This window comes from Choloepus didactylus, chromosome 17 (assembly GCF_015220235.1).
Source record: "Choloepus didactylus isolate mChoDid1 chromosome 17, mChoDid1.pri, whole genome shotgun sequence".
Lineage (NCBI taxonomy): Eukaryota > Metazoa > Chordata > Mammalia > Pilosa > Megalonychidae > Choloepus > Choloepus didactylus.
Genome location: NC_051323.1, coordinates 18,220,327 through 18,233,597, shown reverse-complemented (window position 1 = coordinate 18,233,597; position 13,271 = coordinate 18,220,327). Strand labels below are relative to the sequence as shown.

General features: G+C 42.3%; 1 protein-coding gene across 1 annotated transcript in view; it reads right to left on the bottom strand.

Annotated features, from left to right (window-relative positions):
• DUSP11 (dual specificity phosphatase 11) overlaps nt 1-13,271 on the bottom strand; it is a 227,357-nt gene that overhangs the window by 68,600 nt on the left and 145,486 nt on the right. The window lies entirely within an intron of this gene.

The following is a 13,271-nucleotide window of genomic DNA, read 5'->3' as shown; positions in this document are numbered from 1 at the left end:
ACAGCAATTAAAAAAAAAAAAAACCCAAAAATAAAAACAGAGACTGTTGAGTTTGGGTGAACATAATACGGAGAAGGGCAGTGCTCAAACAGAATCAGGCACATATGCAAATCCAGAGGGTGAGGCCCCTTGTCTGAAAAGCTGGTTCCTCTGCTTTCTTGACTGTTCCTCAATGGCCTAAAACTCCTTCCCTCTAAGCATTTCAGTAGCCCAGTACGTATGCAAGGGGAACCCTTCTTTTTCTTTTTCTTATTTTTTTCTCTTTTTTTAAAACAAGTCCCCTAAGAAGCCCATTACAGAAAGCCCGAAAGACTTCCAATGTGGGCCCAGGGAACAACAGAGTTAAGATAGCTCTAACAGATGAAGCAATAAGTCTAGTGACAGAGAAAATTCACTAAACACCATAACTTCCCAAGAAAAGGGGGGTGTCCCTTTACAGCCAGCTTCCCGGCTTGGTGGAGTAAACTTTCTCTGACCAGCAGTTGGATTCCCTCAAGTCAGTTCTCCTCAACTTTGTCTTTGTGGTGTGTGGTGGTCTAATTCTTGTGGGGTCCAATTGGTGCAACTTTGCGTGTGTTGTTGGTGCTGTCTTCCCTGAATGTGGGGCATGTGTCTGAGCGGTTAGGGAGGGAGGGCAGCTTTAATAATCAAACCTCCCAGGTGTTCCTGGAGATTTAGGGCTGTTGAAAGAGTCAAAACCTTCATTTCAGTCTCAGCACAGACTGTCTCTGCTGCTGACCCACAATTCTTTGGCATTGGCATATAGTCCCTGGAATTTCTGAGTGGGTCCCTCTTCCAAGCTGTGCCCTTCTTGGGCCTCTGCTGAGGGAAGGTTGTGCTACATCACAAGTGCTCGCCATCCCTCAAGGGAAGTTCTGGGCTGCCGGGCCATGTAGGCGCATTCCCAGCCTGCTGTAAGGACGGCTGAATAGGACATGTTAACTTCCCCCTTTTCACACAGCTCCACCTTCCCAGCTCTGGGACAATTAGCTGTGGGTACGTGAAAGGCTATTGTCCATGCACGATATTGTGGCATGTGCGTGTGATGCTGGAAACACTTCCCGTCACACCGGGTTTTTTGGCGCAGCTCTGGGCTGTGGCTCTGGTGCTGGGCAGGAGCATTCCCAGCTGGCCCATAAGATGGCTGCAAGGGGCGCAGTTATTTTCCCCTTTCGGCTCACCACTGCGTTCCTCGCTCCGAGATGATTAGCAGCAGGTGTCCGAATGGTATCATCCATGCAAGACGTTGAGGCGTTCGTACGGCCCGTTCCTGCCACAGTTCACCGTGTGGTTCTTACTGCCTTATCTGCAGCCGCTTTTGGGTGTTTTTTAAAAAAGAACTAGTCTGCTTCCAAACACCAACCCACGGGTTCCCCACACCGCAGCACGGCTGCCGGATATTCAGCAGGTTTACTCACACAGACTCCCGATTTCACCAAGTGCATGGTCCCTATGGATTTAGGAGACCTTGTCTAGCTGGTGCATCACTGGAGTTGGTGTTCTGGGTCACTTTCTGGCTTTTGTCTAGTATTTTTCATGGAGGTGTTGTTTTGCCTTGTCTCTCCTAGCCAACATCTTAGGTTCTCCCAACTGTGAGTTTCGAAGGAACAAAGACTGCTAGTCACCTCTGGATCCACATGCCCTAACAATAAATCTAAAAGGCTCTCAGTAAGTGTTTACTGAATCAATTTCTTTTTTGAGTCTCTACCAGCTCCAGGGAGTGGACAGTGTACTTTCCTTCTCTTCATCAGTGAGCCTGATACCTGTGGGAAGAGCTTGTAGCAGGGATAACCAAAACTGACCATAAGCAAAGTCCCAAGACTGCTGTGGTAAGGAGCACTGAAAGATGCAACTAAGTCTCCACAACTCAGGCAGAAGACCAAGAATGCTTCAGACTACCTAACTGAGTATACTTTGCACACTATGTGAACAACAAAGATTTAGAAATGTGTTCTCATGTACTCTTAAGGAACATCTAGCCCTCCCAGAAAAGACTGGACACTGTCCAAGAGTTTCACATGAAGGAACCTGGAAGTAGTTAAGTAGGCTGGCAGGTGCACCCTAAGATAATAATACGTGGTATCTGGGACTATAGCTCACGCAAATAAGATAATTTACCTCCTCTCTAGTCACCGTGGTTATCACAGGCAAAGCCTAGTCTCTTAAGTTTTAAAGTTTAAAGGGAAGATCTGGGAATAGGGTTTAAGATATTTAAAAACTAACACCTTCATGGGATGGAGAACATCTTCTTGACCGAAAGGGGGATATGAAAGGAAATGAAATAAGCTTCAGTGGCAGAGAGATTCCAAAAGGAGCCAAGAGGTCACTCTAGTGGGCGCTCTTACACACAACATAGACAACCCTTTTTAGGTTCTAATGAATTGGAATAGCTAGCAGTAAATGCCTGAAACTATCAAATTACAACCCAGAATCCAAGAATCTTGAAGATGATTGAATAAAAAGGTAGCTTATGAAGGGTAACAATGTGATTGGGAAAGCCATATGGACCACACTACCCTTTGTCTCATTTATCGATGGATGAGTAGAAAAATGGGGGAAGAAAAAAAAAAAGATACGCAGTGTTCTTTTTTACTTTAATTGTTCTTTTTCACATTAATTTTTATTCTTATTATTTTTGGGTGTGCACAGAATGGATTAAAAAAAATGAACCATCAATATGTTGCATACAAGAGACTCATCTTAGACACAGGGACACAAAGAAATTGAAAGTGAAAGGATGGAAAAAAATATTTCATGCAAGCTACAGCCAAAAGAAAGCAGGTGTAGCAATATTAATCTCAGATAAAATAGACTTTAAAGGCAGGGATGTTTTGAGAGACAAAGAAGGCCACCACATACTAATAAAAGGGGCAATTCAACAAGAAGAAATAACAATCATAAATGATTATGCACCCAATCAAGGTGCCACAAAATACATGAGACAAACACTGGCAAAACTAAAGGAAGCAATTGATGATTCCACAATAATTCTGGGAGACTTCAACACATCACTCTCTCCTATAGATAGATCAACCAGACAGAAGACCAATAAGGAAATTGAAAACCTAAACAATCTGATAAATGAATTAGATTTAACAGACATATACAGGACATTACATCCCAAATCACCAGGATACACATACTTCTCTAGTGCTCATGGAACTTTCTCCAGAATAGATCATACACTGGGACATAAAACAAGGCTCAATAAATTCAAAAAGATTGAAATTATTCAAAGCACATTTTCTGATCACAATGGAATACAATTAGAAGTCAATAACCATCAGAGACTTAGAAAATTCACAAATACCTGGAGGTTAAACAACACACTTCTAAACAATCAGTGGGTTAAAGAAGAAATAGCAAGAGAAATTGCTAAATATATAGAGACGAATGAAAATGAGAACACAACATACGAAAACCTATGGGATGCAGCAAAAGCGGTACTGAGGGGGAAATTTATGGCACTAAATGCATGTATTAAAAAGTAAGAAAGAGCCAAAATCAAAGAACTAATGGATCAACTGAAGAAGCTAGAAAATGAACCAATTCTAAACCAAGCAGAAGAAAAGAAATAACAAGGATAAAAGCAGAAATAAATGACACAGAGAACAAAAAAACAATAGAGAGGATACATATCACCAAAAGTTGGTTCTTTGAGAAGATCAACAAGATTGACAAGCTCCTAGCTAGACTGACAAAATCAAAAAGAGAGAAGACCCATATATACAAAATAATGAATGAGAAAGGTGACATAACTGCAGATCCCAAAGAAATTAAAAAAATATAAGAGGATACCATGAACAACTGTATGGCAACAAACTGGATAATGTAGAGGAAATGGACAATTTCCCAGAAACATATGAACAACCTAGACTGACCAGAGAAGAAATAGAAGACCTCAACCAACCCATCACAAGCAAAGAGATCCAATCAGTCATCAAAATTCTTCCCACAAATAAATGCCCAGGGCCAGATGGCTTCACAGGGGAATTCTACAAAACTTTCCAGAAAGAACTGACACCAATCTTACTCAAACTCTTTCAAAACATTGAAGAAAATGGAACACTACCTAACTGATTTTATAAAGCTAACATCAATCTAATACCAAAACCAGGCAAAGATGCTACAAAAAAGAAAAACTACCAGCCAATCTCCCTAATGAATATAGATGCAAAAATCCTCAACAAAATACTTGCAAATCGAATCCAAAGACACATTAAAAAAATCATACACCATGACCAAGTGGGGTTCATTCCAGGAATGCAAGGATGGTTCAACATAAGAAAATCAATCAATGTACTATAACACATTAACAATTCGAAAGGGAAAAATCAAATGATCATCTCAATAGATGCTGAAAAAGCATTTGACAAAATCCAACATCCCTTTTTGATAAAAACACTTCAAAAGGTAGGAATTGAAGGAAACTTCCTCAACATGATAAAGAGCATATATGAAAAACCCACAGCCAGCATAGTACTCAATGGTGAGAGACTGAAAGCCTTCCCTCTAAGATCAGGAACAAGACAAGGATGCCCACTGTCACCACTGTTCTTCAACATTGTGCTGGAAGTGCTAGCCAGGGCAATCTGGCAAGACAAAGAAATAAAAGGCATCCAAATTGGAAAAGAAGAAGTGAAACTGTCATTGTTTGCAGATGATATGATCTTATATCTGGAAAACCCTGAGAACTCGATGACACAGCTACTAGAGCTAATAAATTTAGCAAAGTAGAGGGATACATGATTAATGCACATAAGTCAGTAATGTTTCTATATGCTAGAAATGAACAAACTGAAGAGACACTCAAGAAAAAGATACCATTTTCAATAGCAACTAAAAAATCTAGTACCTAGGAATAAACTTAACCAAAGATGTAAAAGACCTATACAAAGAAAACTACATAACTCTACTAAAAGAAATAGAAGGGGACCTTAAAAGATGGAAAAATATTCCATGTTCATGGATAGGAAGGCTAAATGTCATTAAGATGTCAATTCTACCCAAACTCATCTACAGATTTAATGCAATCCCAATCAAAATTCCAACAACCTACTTTGCAGACTTGGAAAAGCTAGTTATCAAATTTATTTGGAAAGGGAAGATGCCTCCAATTGCTAAAGACACTCTAAAAATGAAAAATGAAGTGGGAGGACTTACACTCCCTGACTTTGAAGGTTATTATAAAGCCACAGTTGTCAAAATAGCATCGTACTTGCACAAAGCTACACATATAGATCAATGGAATCGAATTGAGAATTCAGAGATAGACCCCCAGATCTATGGCCCACTGATATTTCATAAGGCCCCCAAAGTCACTGAACTGAGTCATAATGGTCTTTTCAACAAATGGGGCTGGGAGAGTTGGATATCCATATCCAAAAGAATGAAAGAGGACCCCTACCTCACCCCCTACAAAAAAATTAACTCAAAATGGACCAAAGATCTCAATAGAAAAGAAAGTACCATAAAACTCCTAGAACATAATGTAGGAAAACATCTTCAAGACCTTGTATTAGGCAGACACTTCCTAGATTTTACACCCAAAGCACAAGCAACAAAAGAAAAAATAGATAAATGAGAACTCCTCAAGCTTAGAAGTTTCTGTACCTCAAAGGAATTTCTCAAAAAGGTAAAGAGGCAGCCAACTCAATGGGAAAAAATTTTTGGAAACCATGTATCTGACAAAAGAGCGATATCTTGCATATATAAAGAAATCCTACAACTCAATGACAATAGTACAGACAGCCCAATTATAAAATGGGCAAAAGCTTTGTTTTATATGACTGCATGGCATGAGAACATACCTCAATAAAATGAATAATAATAAAAAAAACTAATGCGTACATTAAGCAATCAGGTTACAGTTTGAAAATTTATCTCAGAACCCAGTGATCCAGTCTTCCTCTCACCTTCCACCCCATACCTTCCCACCCCATGTCTATTTTCTCTCCACCTCCCTGTTACATGGGGGGAAAAAAGAGTATTTACTAACTGTTAGATTTTTTAATAAAGTGTGTACTCCTCAAGCTAAATTTAGAAGGAGGGCAAAATGAATGCTTTTTCCTATGGCTCAGGAGCGTTCCAAAGAGAAAAGGTTTCCTGTCTTCATACATGGCAAATATCATATTCTTTCTGGTAGCTAGATGCCAAAAAAAGCAAATAGAGCCTTAAAATCCAGAAGGTATTAAGATTTATTTCAACAGAATAAGGCAGATCTTAAAGGAACAAGACGTCTTAATCAATAAAAGAACATTTTTGTTTTTATTACATATCTCCAATTCAAATTTTTTAAAAAGAAGCTAGTAAGCTGGTTCAGTTCATATTTCTCTGTAAAACTATGTTTCAAACTAAACTGAATTTACTTGTGAACGTCATAAGAAAACTTCTTACCTTTCTAGCACCACTGGAAAATTTCTCCCTAACATTGTCAAACACAACAGGCTTAATGTTAGAGCTATCAGAACTCCCAACCACATTCAGAATGCATACCAAAGTTCAAGAAAAAGAAAAAACTCTCCATCATCTATGTTTTCTCTCAAAACCCATTAACATTTTCCTTGTACCAGAAAAAGTGAAAATAAGAATAAAAAAGAAAAGCAAAAAAGAACAACGAAAACTGATGCCTACAGTTTACTTTGAAATGCATTTTTAAGAAAAGATGGATCCATGGATGGATACATACATGATAAAGGAAGTATAGTGAAATGGCAAGGGTGGAAACTATGTGGTAGGTATATGGGTTTTCACAACAAAATTCTTCCAATTTTTCTGTATGTTTGAAAATATTCATAAAATAATTTTTTTAAAGTTAAAATCACCAATCCCATTAACAACTGAGTTCCTCCTTCCTCTGGGTTCACTTTCCTTTACTAACATTGCTGCCCCTTTATGTTCTGTCTCCTCAATGGCTGGATTTTCCACAGGTGCAGTTTTGGCCCCATCCACCTGCTCTTCTCCCCCAGTCCTTAGGTCTAGGGAAAGTAATTGTTGGACTAGCAGGAGTGCATAGGGAGGACGATGGATCTTTCCAGAAGCTCGGTGTACTAGTTAGAGTTCTCTAGGGAAACAGGATCACTAAGAGATATCTACAAATGTAAGATTTTATAAAAGTGTCTCATGCAACTGTGGATATGCATGACTCCAATTCCATAGGACTGGCAGCAAACTGGCAAATCCAATGAAGATGTTGGATGAATTCCTCAGGAAACGAACTGGCAACTTCAATGAACTCCTCAGGAAATGATTTGCTGGTTAGCCGAAGAAGAAGTGAATGTCCTCCATCTCTCTTGCTTAAAAGTCTTCAACTGATTGGATTAAATCCAACTGATTGACATTCTCTCACTGCAGAGGACATGCCCATCATTGATATAATTAGTCACAGCTGCAGCCAACTGACTGATGATTTAATAAACCAGCCTTCTGGTTTATTAACCAGCTACAAATGTCCTTGCAGTAACGGTTAGGCTAGTGCTTGTTGACCAGACACCTGGATACCATCACCTGGCCAACTTGACAAATAAACCTAACCATCACAGTCAACCCCTTCTCAACTTGGCAGTTATAAACATCACATTAAACCATACTTTATCTCTAAGTAGAGTACAGTAACAGACATATATTTTGCCTAATAATACTCTGCTGTCCTACGTACAACTGGAAACACACTAAATTTCTCCAGAATAGGGTCCAAGTCCTTGGGTGACATTGTCTTCAAATTGATTTCCTTTAACTTAAATACTGCAAAATGAACAATAAAGATTATGTCATATGACAAGGGGATAAGATAGAGAAGAAAGCAAAGATATTTGCTTTACAGACAAATACAAACACACTCATAACAAAACAAAGAGGAAATGTTCATGCCATCGTAGTCCTCATTTCTGTAACTGGTCACATGGTCATAGTTCATATTTATCACTACCTTCTTCCACTAAACATTGCATGTTCCCTTTACCCTCAGCAAGCACTTCAGCTGGCCATGGTTCTTTGCCTGGTGGGGTGACCCAAACCTTCATTCCTGAAGTTTCTTGGCCATTGGTAGTCCTGCCTGGATTGGGTTGTTACAGTTTTCCATTGACTTTAATCACAGTGCATGGTAGTACTAAGAGATGCCCTAGGGGATCTCCTCTTCTCCAGGAAAACTCTTCTTTACCTCCATTGTGTACTTCCAGTGCTTTCCCCTTGATAGTCAGGATCAATCAACCCAGCCAGTACAGTAATCCCCTTCCTTGCCTGTTGATTCAGAGTCATGAGAAGCCCCAAGTGGCCAGGTGGCAATTTTAACTTCCAGTTAAACAGAATTATTATTGTGTTTCTTGGGGGAAGCACGCCTCCTTTCAGAAGTATAACTTGTAGACCAGCAGAGCTTCAGCTTGCAGGGACAGGAAGCAAAAATGTTCCTAGTGGATCACTAGGAGTGATGGTAAGTGGTGCCACTCCTGTTTCTACCCTTTAATTTCTGGACCCATGAATCCTGGGTATGGGAGAAACAGCACCATAGAGTGGACATGGATTCAAAGCATACACAGCCTCCTGGAGAACACTGCCCCAGCCCTGCAAGGTATTGCCACCTAGTTGGCACCGTAGTTGAGTCTTCAACAGGCTATTCCACTGTTGTATCAACCCAGCTGCCTCTGGATGACGGGGAACATGGTAAGACCAGAGAATTCCATGAGCATGTGCACATTCCCTCCATTCATTTGCTGTGAAGTGGGTTCCTTGGTCAGAAGCAATGCTATGTGGAATACCATGGCAGTGGATAAGGCATTCCGTAAGTCCACGGATGGTAGTTTTGGCAGAAGCATCGCGTGCAGGGAAGGCAAACCCATATCCAGAGTATGTGTCTATTCCAGTGAGAACAAATCACTGCCCCTTCCATAATGGAAGTGGTTCAATGTAATCAACCTGCCACTAGGTAGCAGGGTGACCACCTCGGGGAATGATGCCATATCGGGGACTGAGTGTGGGTTTCTGCTGCTGGCAGATTGGGCACTCAGCAGTGGCTGTGACCAGGTCAGCCTGGTGAGTGGAAGTTCATGTTGCTGAGCCCATGCATAACCTCCATCCCTACCACCATGACCACTTTGTTCATGAGCCCATTGGGCAATGACAGGAGTGGCTGGGGAAAGAGGCTGATTGGTATCCACCAAACGGGTCATCTTATCCACTTGATTATTAAAATCTTTCTCTGCTGAAGTCACCCTCTGATGAGCATTCACATGGGACACAAACATTTTCATCTTTTTTGCCCACTCAGAAAGGTCTATCCACATACCTCTTTCCCAGACTTCCTTCTCAACAATTTTTCAATCATGTTCCTTCCAAGTCCCTGACCCCATCCAGCCAAACCGTTAGCAACAGCCCAGGAATCAGTATACAAATGCACCTCTGGCCAGTCCTCCTTCCAAAGTGAACAACCAGGTGCACTGCTTGAAGTTCCGTGCACTGGGAGGATCTCCCCTCACCACTGTCCTTCAAGGACATCCCAGAAAGGGGCTGCAGTGCTGCAGCTGTCCACTTTCAGGTGGTGCCTGCACATTGTGCAGAACCATCTGTAAACCAGGCCCAAGTTTTTTCTTCCTCAGTCAACTGATTGTAACGAACTCCCTGAGATGCCCTAACAGGTTGGGTAGCTGTCTTCTCAGGGCCGACTGGAGGTGGGGGCACTTTTTCCTCAGGATAGCCCACTATGGATGTATCTAACAGTGACTCAGCAGAGTCCAGGGTTCCAATATACTCACTGCCATTATTATCAATTCCTGCATCCCCATTCCAAGTTTCAGGATCCCATTCTTTTACAATCAATGCCTTTATTTTAACAGCAGACACCCCGAGACGTTGAGATTTTACTTTATGTTCTAAATCTGCGAATTGCACAATGAGACTCTGGGTCTGGTTTTCAGTAATCTCAGTCTGCGGCCACAGGAAATAAGATTTTCTTTTGGGGCACACACAGAAACCTTTACATCTGTCATATGCCACTTAAGTTTCAAATCTGAAGCCTTTAGCTCATCCCTTTCTAACTTTATCCAGCATACCCAAGAGTAACCAGCCAACATCATTACACCTCTTAACTCTACAAGAGTCTGATAAGGTGTCAAAAACACTGTCACTCAGAGCCTTGCTTCCTACAAGAGTATGATTAGGAGAATCAAACAGTGATATTTTGCATATCTCCACTTCCAACTCATGCCATGGACTGTCAGTGCCATCTTGATCATTGAAAATGGAGTCATTAGTGCCTCTGAATCTAATCAGGGTGGAAAACAAATTGTAAAAATGCATGTTAAGATTCTGTTTCTCAAGAACCACTCCTGGTAACAAGCTATGCTAGTTAGGATTCTCTAGGGAAACAGAATCAATAAGAGGTATCTATGAACATAAGATTTTATAAAAGTGTCTCAAGCAACTGTGGGTATGCATGAGTCCAAATTCCATAGGGAAGGAGGCAAACTGGTAAGTCAAATGCAAGTGTGTGATGTACTCCTCAGGCAGCGAACTGGCAATTCCAATGCAGGTGTTAGAGGAACTCCTCAGGATGCGCTTCGCTGGCTAGCAGAAGAAGGGAAGGTCCTCTGCTTGTCTCGCATAAAAGTCTTCAACTGATTGGATTAAATCCAGCTGATTGAATTGTTTCACTGTGGAAGACATGCCCTTCATTGAAATAATCAGTCACAGCTGCAGCCAACTGACTGATGATTTAATAAAGCAGCCTTCTGGTTTATTAACCAGCCACAAATGTCCTTGCAGTAACAGGCCAGTGCTTGTTGACCAGACACCAGGACACCATCACCTGGACAAGCTGACATGTGAACGTAACCATCATACAGAGCCTCTCAAGTTTTAAAGTTATAGTACAGGGGACCATGTGGGAACAGGGTTTAAGATATTTAAAAACTAATTCCAGAGAAACTAAGATGGTGGCTAGGTGACAGAGGGCAAAAAAACACCTCCGTGAAAAACACAAGATAAAAGCCAGAAAGTGACCCAGAATACCGGTTATGGCAATGCGCCAGCTGGATGAGGTCTCCTAGTTCCACGGGGGCCATATACTTGGTGAAACTGGGAGTCTGCATTCTGAAATGAGTACGCTGGCTGGTAGACCCGCAGCTGCGCGGCGGTCTGGGGAAGACAGGGTTTGGTGTTTGGAGACGGATTTAAAAAAAAAAAAAGGGAAAAACCCAGGAGCGGCTGCAGTTGCGATAGTGGGAACCATGCAGTAAAACACAGCAAGAACAGGCTGGGCCGGCCTCTCAGTGTCTGGCCTGGAAGATAGCCTGCTACAGATACCCTCGGGGCCAGGGCAACGGAGGGGAGAGCAGGAAGCAGAAAGAAACCCTGCGGCTAGCAGCTGGCTCCTCGGAGGGCTGGATAAACCCCTGTCCAAGGCCGTGCCCACAGCCGAGAGCCCCGCCAGTTGTCCCGGAGCTGGAAAGGAGGAACTGTGCGAGGCGGGGGGTGTTGAGACGCCCCACTCGGCCACCTTTGCATCACGCTGAAAGCGCCCGGGGCTTCCCTTGAGGGACGGCATGCACTGGTGATGTAGCATGGCATTCCCTTGGCAGAGGTCCTGGAGGATCACGGCTGGGCAGGGGGAACCGCTCGGAGAACCTAGGGACACTACGCCAAGTCCGGTGGTTTGTGGGACAGTGAGAGAGAGGGTCTGGGGTTGAAATGAAATGAAGACACTGCACCATTAGCAAACTAGAACAGATTTTGGTACCAGAAGTGGGGCGCTTTTGCTGCTGAGTTTGCAAATACCAAACATGTTGGAGTGGCTTTTTAAATGGATAAGGGGAAGATTCTGGAAGAATTGTCAGGAGCTTGATAGAAAAGGCCAAAACTGCTTTAAAGAGACTGTTTATGGAAATATGGATTCTAAAGATACTTCTGATGAGGACTTGAGCAGAAATGATGAATGTGTTGTTGCAAACCGGAAGAAAGGCGATCCTTGCTTTAAAGTGGCAGAAAATTTGGCAAAATTGAGTCCTGGTGTCAGATGGAAGGAAGAATTCGAAAGCGACAACCTGGAATACTTAGCTGAGGAGATCTCCAGACTGCAAGTGGAGGACGTACCCTGGCTACTCCTTGCAGCTTATAGTAAAATGTGAGCAGAGAGAGATAGACTTAGAACTAAACTCTTGGGTTCAAAGAAACCAGAAGCTGATGGCTTGGAAAATTACAAGCTTCCAGGGGGTAGAATCCCAGAAGCTACAGCCCAATGTGAGGATGTAACCAAACATGGAACCCAGCTGCCATTTCAGTACCAGCCAAGATTGGAGATGCAATTATCCAGAAAGAATTTATGGAAAGTCTTATTGTCTGATGGCTTTCAGGCCTGTGTGCTTCATGCAAAGCCAACAGAATTTCTGCAAGGTCTTTATAAACAGAGCCATTGCCTGTCTGGACTGGAGGAGACATACAAGGAACAAATTGAAGGAAAAATTTCTTCAAGGACAGAGCCATGGAGGTTGAGGTCTGGAGTCAAGAGGTCTAGGGCAGGTCTTCCACCTTGATACTCAGGAAATGTCCTGCCACCCAAAGCCCCAAAGAGGGTGGAACACATTCCCAGGGAATTGGGGAGAGCCTGGCTGCCACCACACTCTTCTGAAGGGGTTGAGCGTGTGCCCCGGAGATGGAAGGGAATCTGGGAGCTGCCCCAATGTTTGAGGAGGGTGGGGCCGAGAAGGTGGTCTCCCCAATGTGTGGATACGTTGGAGCACTCACCTAAGCGTTTGGAGAAGAAAGGGCTGCCGAAAAGGCCCTTAGGAAGGGTTAGGCTCCCACTCTCTGAAGCCCCAAGGATGCAATGTTGTTCTGTAAATGACTGTCAGACTTTGAAATCTCATGGAGTTTCTCCTGCAGGTTTTAGGAACTGTTTTGGTCCTGTTAACCCTGTTGTCCTTACTCTTTCTCCTTATGGCAATGAGAATGTTTATCCTATGAATGTCCCTCCTTTGTATATTGGAAGCAGATAACTTGTTCTAAGTTTCACAGATAGAGGGGAATTTTGTATTAGGACTGACCACGCCTTTATTTGATTTTGATGGGGTCTTGTACTTAACTATCGTTACTGAAATGATTTAAGTTTCTGTGGTATTGTGGGATGAATGTATTTTGTATTTGGAAAGAATATGTTTTTCTGGGGTCCAGGGAGTGGAATGTGCCAGTTTGAATGTATTATGTCCCCCAGAAAAAGCCATAGTCTTTGATTCGATCTTGTGGGTCAGACGTAATAGTGGGGATTAAGTTAGAACGTTTGGATT